At 41.8% G+C, this 8,413-nt stretch overlaps 4 non-coding genes across 4 annotated transcripts; 3 read left to right on the top strand and 1 right to left on the bottom strand.

The window, feature by feature from the left end:
• Positions 1 to 16: 16 nt before the first annotated feature.
• LOC127637144 (U8 small nucleolar RNA) lies at positions 17 to 149 on the top strand. Its single transcript, XR_007969676.1, has one exon. It is a non-coding gene; the product is annotated as a U8 small nucleolar RNA (small nucleolar RNA).
• Positions 150 to 1,206: 1,057 nt separating this feature from the next.
• Positions 1,207 to 1,288, top strand: trnas-gcu (transfer RNA serine (anticodon GCU)). The gene has a single exon. It is a non-coding gene; the product is annotated as a tRNA-Ser (tRNA).
• A 99-nt stretch (positions 1,289 to 1,387) lies between these two features.
• On the top strand, positions 1,388 to 1,461 carry trnat-agu (transfer RNA threonine (anticodon AGU)). Its single transcript has one exon. It is a non-coding gene; the product is annotated as a tRNA-Thr (tRNA).
• A 162-nt stretch (positions 1,462 to 1,623) lies between these two features.
• Positions 1,624 to 1,705, bottom strand: trnal-uag (transfer RNA leucine (anticodon UAG)). Its single transcript has one exon. It is a non-coding gene; the product is annotated as a tRNA-Leu (tRNA).
• Between the last annotated feature and the right edge of the window lie 6,708 nt (positions 1,706 to 8,413).

Here is an 8,413-nt window from a genome sequence, read left to right as displayed (position 1 = left end):
GAAATCTCCCATTATGGTATCAGTGAGGTATATCCTTACCTGTTACCTTAGAGATAAGGTTTCAGAACATGATGATTGGATTCTATGAATATGTGATTATGTTCCGTATTTTTTATGGGAATGCAACCCCATAATGAATCCTGTCTGACTCCGATTTTAGACTTGGTAAATAAAAGTCGTTGTTAACATTTTAAAAGATAACTAAATTCTAAACCAGCTTTTGTTAGTTAATGATCTGTAAGCATGGAGCTTAAGTTAGTACTGGTCATTGGTTCAAGTAATGTTTTTGACATTTGTGTATAAAGTGTTTTAATTCTACAATATATGGCGTAAAAACGTCTGAGTGCTGCCCTCTTCAGGTTGAACGGTGGCTACTGCAGTTGAATTTTCCTATTGGCTGTTGCGGTACTTCGTGACGTAAGCGGTGACAGCTGATGTAAGCAGGTTCCAGCTCACCACGCCAGATTCATGTACATACCCCCCGTGGGGTCGTGGGGTCGTGGGGTTAATGAATTTCAAAAATCTGGGCAAAATTATTTATTGAGGAATTCTGAATGAAATGACTGTCTGTCATGTAAACACGGAAATACAAATAAAAAAAAACATTGAACTCAAGTGTCATCATGAAACAAATAAAACAAACACTGCGCTTTAACATCAGCAACATCCAATCAAATCACTCCTTGTGACTTTTTTGAGCATGAAATTCGCGCCTTGCCGCCTACGTAGTCTACGTAGCCTACTGCAGCTCTCTACGTTCTTTTACTGTCTATGGTTGCAATGAGCAGCCGACAGGAGCTGGCTGCAGGACGGCAATGAGCAATTTTTAATATTCTATCACACTATAACTACTCGAGAGTCTGCTCTTGAGACTTTGTTCTAATTTTCGGGACAATTAGGGCAGGATTCGGGACAACTGCTTGGATTTCGGGACTGTCCCGAATTTTTCGGGACGTCTGGTCACCCTAGTCGTCTTGCGACCGTGTGAGGAATAATAATAACATAGAGTCTGACAGCAGCTGTCAATTAATCCGTCACTACGAGTCTCAGGTGCCCCCCCCCCCAGCCCCGCACTCGGTTCGTTCCCTCCCCCCCCCCAGCCCCGCACTCGGTTCGTTCCCTCTATCCCCGCCGGAGTCTACCCACTTTTCCTGCATTTTCATTTCCCTTTAAATATATGAACATTTTCTGAAACTGAGCTCTTGGGACGAGGTGGCCGAGTGGTTAAGGCGATGGACTGCTAATCCATTGTGCTCTGCACGCGTGGGTTCGAATCCCATCCTCGTCGCATTCCTTTTAAGATTGATAATCACTCAAATTGTCCACATTTAAAATGATAATGGGTGAATGTGGCTATTGAACAAAATCTTATCACTTTGTTCTTGTAGGCGCCGTGGCTTAGTTGGTTAAAGCGCCTGTCTAGTAAACAGGAGATCCTGGGTTCAAATTCCAGCGGTGCCTTTTAAAAACAAGTGGCGTTTGTTTCTTGATGACGTAGTAGTATGAACAATGCGTTTGTTGAAAACATTAGCGGTCACAGGCAGAGTACAAATTCTGAAGTACAGAAAAAAAAACATCAACGATGTATAAAAATGACAGTTTTGCAAAAAAAGAAAAAAAAGTTGGCAGCGGTGGGATTCGAACCCACGCCTCCAGAGAGACTGGAGCCTAAATCCAGCGCCTTAGACCGCTCGGCCACGCTACCCCATATCTGCTGGCCGAGATGACACCATTCAGAACTGCAGCATACGATTTGTACGTTATTCACGAATATATGGAAATACATAAACTAAGGTAAGGATATAGCTGCAGGCAGTGCTCTGAAAAGTGGTGGGAGCTCCAAACCACCATTAAAGATATAGAGAGCAAGCACCTTATCTAACACTTTCACAAACCTTAACTGTGACTGGAAGTGATGCCCCTTTTAGAGTTTGCGCAACCCCTTTTGGAGCAACCCAGCCCTCTTTTGGTGATTCCGCCACCATTGTGACGTCTCCGGCCTGCAGTTGTACCTACTTAGAACTAAGGAAGCGTAAGCAATTGATTAACTAGAAATAATCATGTATTGAACGTTTACGGAAGCCTTGAACAGCATGGTGGGGGACACCACAATTGTGTCAGTTCCTTCCTGAGTCTTATAAGTCTTATATTGTTTTCTCTCTTAATAATAAGTAATAATAATAAATTAATTCATTGATATTTACAATGTAGTGACTTGTGAAAGTGACAATGACTTTTATCTCAAGATAATAAAATTTATCTCAAGATTGCTCACCCTATAGGTGATTGCTCACCCCTCACCAATTTGTTTGATTTAAAATACAATTCCACCTCATTTGGGGGCTTAAAATAATAGAAATCTCATGTAAATAGAGAGATAGCATGCTTGTAATGTATAGCTACACTTCCGCAGAGAGCATAAAATACAAGTGTGCGCCTCATATAGTATATATTGAGTAGCATTATTCCTTAGATTCAGTGACCTAAATAAGCTTATGCAAGTTAGAACACATTTCTCTACTTTTAATTTGATTGATATTATGGCATTAAATCACAACATTAAAGTAACTACAATGTTTATGACATGTTGTAAATCTAATCCCGCAGGCATGCTTTTGGGACAGGGTCGGGAAGTCATTGCTTCAGCCCTGCATTTTGACATCTTCACTCTCTGGTTTAAAAAATGTACTGTTCGGTTGATGATAACATAAGCACCCCCGTCTTTACAGAACACGGCACACAACTAAACCTTTACTGCAACAAAAACAGCTGGAACTCTGACTAAAGTTGTTCTACAAAAACACATCTTGACCCAAATTTTATGCACTTGCATGGATAGTTTAATGACCTAAAATGCAAAGAATGCAACCAATCAGAATTCAAAAGGATTCATGTAATTTTTCATTTTGAAAGAGATTTTTATTAGTGGTGCTTGCAAAGCATCACTATTGTAATCTCACATACTTATTAGTGGTGCTTGCAAAGCATCACTATTGTAATCTCACATACTTATTAGTGGTGCTTGCAAAGCATCACTATTGTAATCTCACATACTTATTAGTGGTGCTTGCAAAGCATCACTATTGTAATCTCACATACTTATTAGTGGTGCTTGCAAAGCATCACTATTGTAATCTCACATACTTATTAGTGGTGCTTGCAAAGCATCACTATTGTAATCTCACATACTTATTAGTGGTGCTTGCAAAGCATCACTATTGTAATCTCACATACTTATTATTAGTGGTGCTTGCAAAGCATCACTATTGTAATCTCACATACTTATTATTAGTGGTGCTTGCAAAGCATCACTATTGTAATCTCACATACTTATTATACTTTTTATTTTTAGTGGTGCTTGCAAAGCATCACTATTGTAATCTCACATACTTATTATACTTTTTATTAGTGGTGCTTGCAAAGCATCACTATTGTAATCTCACATACTTATTATTATACTTTTTATTTTTATTTTTATTTTTATTTTTATATCTCTTAACAAAACTTCGGCACCTAACTCGTCCCGCACCGTTTGGCGTAGACCCACGAATGAGGTGTCAAATCGAACGGCCTATTGAGGACACATGTGCTATGACTTTTATAAGCGATCGGGGTACGGTATTTGCCCCAGGGGCAAAAAAGCGGCCGAAAAATCCCATAGACTTAACATTGAGACAAACTTTGACGCGTCACAGCTCCAAGCGAGGATTTCGTAGAAACGTGTGATTTGCCACATTTGAAGAGGCTGGCAGGCTCTGTAAGAGCATACCTCAATATGGGGTAAAAGTTGCACCCCTGGGGGCAGGAGCTGCCCAAAAATGCCCCAATTGACTTATAATGGTGTAGGACGGCCCATGAAATGAAAAGGCATAGGGATTTGTATTGAACATAGCTCTGGATCACAGTGTCATAGAGACGAGGGGGTGGGCTCATTTTACTCAGACAACCAATCAGTCTCTCTGGATCATTGTGAAGCTATCAAGCCACGCCCTAGCAACCATTAAGAGCACCTTAGCAACAAGTCCCATAGACTTCTATTGAAAAAGATCAAAGGGATATCTCCGGATAGAAGTGTCATAGAAACACAAGGGTGGTCTCGTTTGACTCGGGACAGCAAACAGCCAATCATGCATCACTTCAACACTTCCTTGCCCCTCCCTAGCAACCATTGTCGAGCACCTTAACAACCAAAATCCATAGAGGGATATCTTCCATTCTGAATGTCACAGAGGCATGGGAGTTGGTTTATATCATTCATACTGACAAGCAGCCTTTGGAGATTCATGATTGGCAGCTGCCAAGCCACTCCCTAGCAACTACACAGAGTACCCTAGCAACCGTTTAGCAGTAACTATATCTCTGCACCAGAAAATCAGAGAGACTTCTGGGTTGATTTATTTCAATCAGGATGGCAAGGAGACTTGATAAGTATCACTATGTTAACTGCCTAGCAACCAGATGGGGTTACCCTAGCAACCGAGTAACAAATCACATATCTCTGCATCAGAAAAACGTAGAGACTTCCGGGTTCACTTATTTCAATCAGGATGGCAAGGACACTTCATTAGTATCACTATGGTAACTGCCTAGCAACCAGATGGGCTTACCCTAGCAACCGAGTAACAAATCACATATCTCTGCATCACAAAAACATAGAGACTTCCGGGTTGACTTATTTCAATCAGGATGGCAAGGACACTTGATAAGTATCACTATGTTAACTTCCTAGCAACCAGATGGGGTTACCCTAGCAACCGAGTAACAAATCACATATCTCTGCATCAGAAAAACGTAGAGACTTCCGGGTTGACTTATTTCAATCAGGATGGCAAGGACACTTCATTAGTATCACTATGGTAACTGCCTAGCAACCACATGAGCTTACCCTAGCAACCGAGTAACAAATCACATATCTCTGCATCAGAAAAACGTACAGACTTCCGGGTTGACTTATTTCAATCAGGATGGCAAGGACACTTGATTACTATCACTATGGTAACTGCCTAGCAACCAGATGGGGTTACCCTAGCAACCGAGTAACAAATCACATATCTCTGCACCACAAAATAGTACTGACTTCCGGGTTGATTTATTTCACTCAGGATCGCAAGGACACTTGATTACTATCACTATGGTAACTGCCTAGCAACCAGATGGGGTTACCCTAGCAACCGAGAAACAAATCACATATCTCGGCACCAGAAAAGAGTACAGACTTCCGGGTTGATTTATTTCACTCAGGATCGCAAGGACACTTGATTACTATCACTATGGTAACTGCCTAGCAACCAGATGGGGTTACCCTAGCAACCGAGAAACAAATCACATATCTCGGCACCAGAAAAGAGTACAGACTTCCGGGTTGATTTATTTCAACCAGGATGGCAAGGACACTTCATTAGTATCAATATGGTAACTGCCTAGCAACCAGATGGGGTTACCCTAGCAACCGAGTAACAAATCACATATCTCTGCACCAGAAAACACTACAGACTTCCGGGTTGACTTATTTCACTCAGGATGGAAAGGACCCATGTATTGTATTACCTTGGTAACTGCATAGCAACCACATGGGCTTACCCTAGCAACCGAGTAAAAAATCACATATTTCTGCACCAGAAAATCGTACAGACTTCTGGGCTGATTTATTTATGACCGTAATTTTTTTCTTTTCAAGTTACAACATGCTGTTTGATCGAGTTTTGCCACGGCAAGCACCACTCACATTTTCTTCAGGAAATGTACCTATCTAGTTATTTTTATTTTTCTTATTTTTATATCTCTTAACAAAACTTCGGCACCTAACTCGTCCCAGCACCGCTTGGCGTACACCCACGAATGAGGTGTCAAATCGAACGGCCTATTGAGGACACGTGTGCTATGACTTTTATAAGCGTATCGGGTACGGTACTTGCCCCAGGGGCAAAAAAGCAGCCGAAAAATCCCATAGACTTAACATTGAGACAAACTTTGACGCGTCACAGCTCCAAGCTGAGGATTTCGTAGAAACGTGTGATTTGCCACATTTGAAGAGGCTGGCAGGCTCTGTAAGAGCATACCTCAATATGGGGTAAAAGCTGCACCCCTGGGGGGCAGGAGCTGCCCAAAAATGCCCCAATTGACTTATAATGGTGTAGGACGGCCCCTGAAATGAAAAGGCATAGGGATTTGTATTGAACATAGCTCTGGATCACAGTGTCATAGAGACGAGGGGTGGGCTCATTTTACTCAGACGACCAATCAGTCTCTCAGGATCATTGTGAAGCTATCAAGCCACGCCCTAGCAACCATTAAGAGCACCTTAGCAACAAGTCCCATAGACTTCTATTGAAACAGATCAAAGGGATATCTCCGGATAGAAGTGTCATAGAAACACAAGGGTGGTCTCTGCTTTACTCGGACAGCAAACAGCCAATCATGCATCAAATCAACACTTCCTAGCCCCTCCCTAGCAACCATTGTCGAGCACCTTAACAACCAAAATCCATAGAGGGATATCTTCCATTCTGAATGTCACAGAGGCATGGGAGTTGGTTTATATCATTCATACTGACAAGCAGCCTTTGGAGATTCATGATTGGCAGCTGCCAAGCCACTCCCTAGCAACTAAACAGAGTACCCTAGCAACCGCTTAGCAGTAACTATATCTCTGCACCAGAAAATCAGAGAGACTTCTGGGTTGATTTATTTCAATCAGGATGGCAAGGACACTTGATTAGTATCACTATGGTAACTGCCTAGCAACCAGATGGGGTTACCCTAGCAACCGAGTAACAAATCACATATCTCTGCATCAGAAAACGTAGAGACTTCCGGGTTGACTTATTTCAATCAGGATGGAAAGGAGACTTCATTAGTATCACTATGGTAACTGCCTAGCAACCAGATGGGCTTACCCTAGCAACCGAGTAACAAATCACATATCTCTGCATCACAAAAACATATAGACTTCCGGTTTGACTTATTTCAATCAGGATGGCAAGGACACTTGATTAGTATCACTATGGTAACTGCCTAGCAACCACATGGGGTTACCCTAGCAACCTACTAACAAATCACATATTTCTGCACCAGAACATTATACAGACTTCTGGGTTGATTTATTTATGACCACAATTTCTGTTCTTTTCAAGCAGGCTATTTGACGAGTTTTGCCACGGCAAGCACCACTCACATTTTCTTCAGGAAATGTACCTATCTAGTTTTATTTCTAGTTGCATTTAGGATTATGTTGCACGTGCAGCTGCAGGAGAAAAGACGGGTGAGAATACTTGAAGGCGGAGCAGACTAGTGAGTGGTTTGTGAAACAGGTGTAATCAAGCAAAGATGGTATCTGAGATATGCAGGTAGCTGATGATAATTATCAAACAAGAGCAGGACTCAGCATCAAGGTGTTTTTGCACTGGTTCCAGCTTCTTCGCTCTTCCATACTAATGATAAATAATGAAAAATTATCCTGTCACAACTGCACCCTATATTCACTCATCCTTTCATGTATTCAGGTGTCCACTTAGTATATTGTTCTGTTCATCTGTCCACTCTTACTTGCATTAACTCTTTCATCCAATGATAATGTGGTCGACTTGTTCTGTAACTCTTCAAGGCAAAGCAAGGCAAGGTTTCATATTTCAGTTCTGAAAATTTTATCTAAAGGCAAGTGATTGTCATTTCTACATACTATTGCTCTCTAACATTAGTGTTTTCTAAACCATATACACATTTACTTGAATCTCATGTGGGTTGCCAGAATGTTGACATGCAAATTAGCCAACTCAGCATTTGTTTTAAAAGAGGGCTTTAAGCTGTCTCCATCTTCCAAAGGCATCTCCAATATTTATCCTTGTTTTACTACGCCTCTGGTCATGGTGGTTTTTAGACAGATGCCGAGGCTTTTTAGGTCTGGTGGAATGTGTTATCTCTGATCCAGTTCGTTAGCTGGCTTCCATGGCTGCAGCACTCAGTGTTGTTTGCCTTCAAAAATTTTCAAATCTGCAGTGCTGCTAGTGTTCACAATGTCTCGTAACCGGACGTTCCCTTATGACTCAGTACACTTGACATCGCGTTTATTAATGCATATGGTTGAACAGAACCCATCACGCCACACTACACGACATAGCCTCCCAGAAAGGAAGCATGATGGGTAAAAGTGTTTTGTGTCTCCAATCGAGCTTTTTTTGGAGCAGACCCAGAGGGAATCGCGGATCCGCATAAAAGGGTTGTGTCTGTCAGGAGCGCTTTTGCTGCACGTACTAATACGCAGGTACCGGTGAGGCAGCAGGTATGGGGCATTTAGTTGAGTGCTGGCTCGAAACAGAGCGAGGGCGAACCGGCTGTGATATATTCCGTTTGGGCATAAAGTGTCTTATTGCCTGTGACTGCTGCTGCGTTGTGATGTAACGCTCAGCAAACTTAT

Source organism: Xyrauchen texanus, chromosome 44 (genome assembly GCF_025860055.1).
Source record: "Xyrauchen texanus isolate HMW12.3.18 chromosome 44, RBS_HiC_50CHRs, whole genome shotgun sequence".
Classification (NCBI taxonomy): Eukaryota; Metazoa; Chordata; class Actinopteri; order Cypriniformes; family Catostomidae; genus Xyrauchen; species Xyrauchen texanus.
Note: the sequence above shows the minus strand (reverse complement) of the source record. Positions and strands in the feature narration are given on the sequence as shown.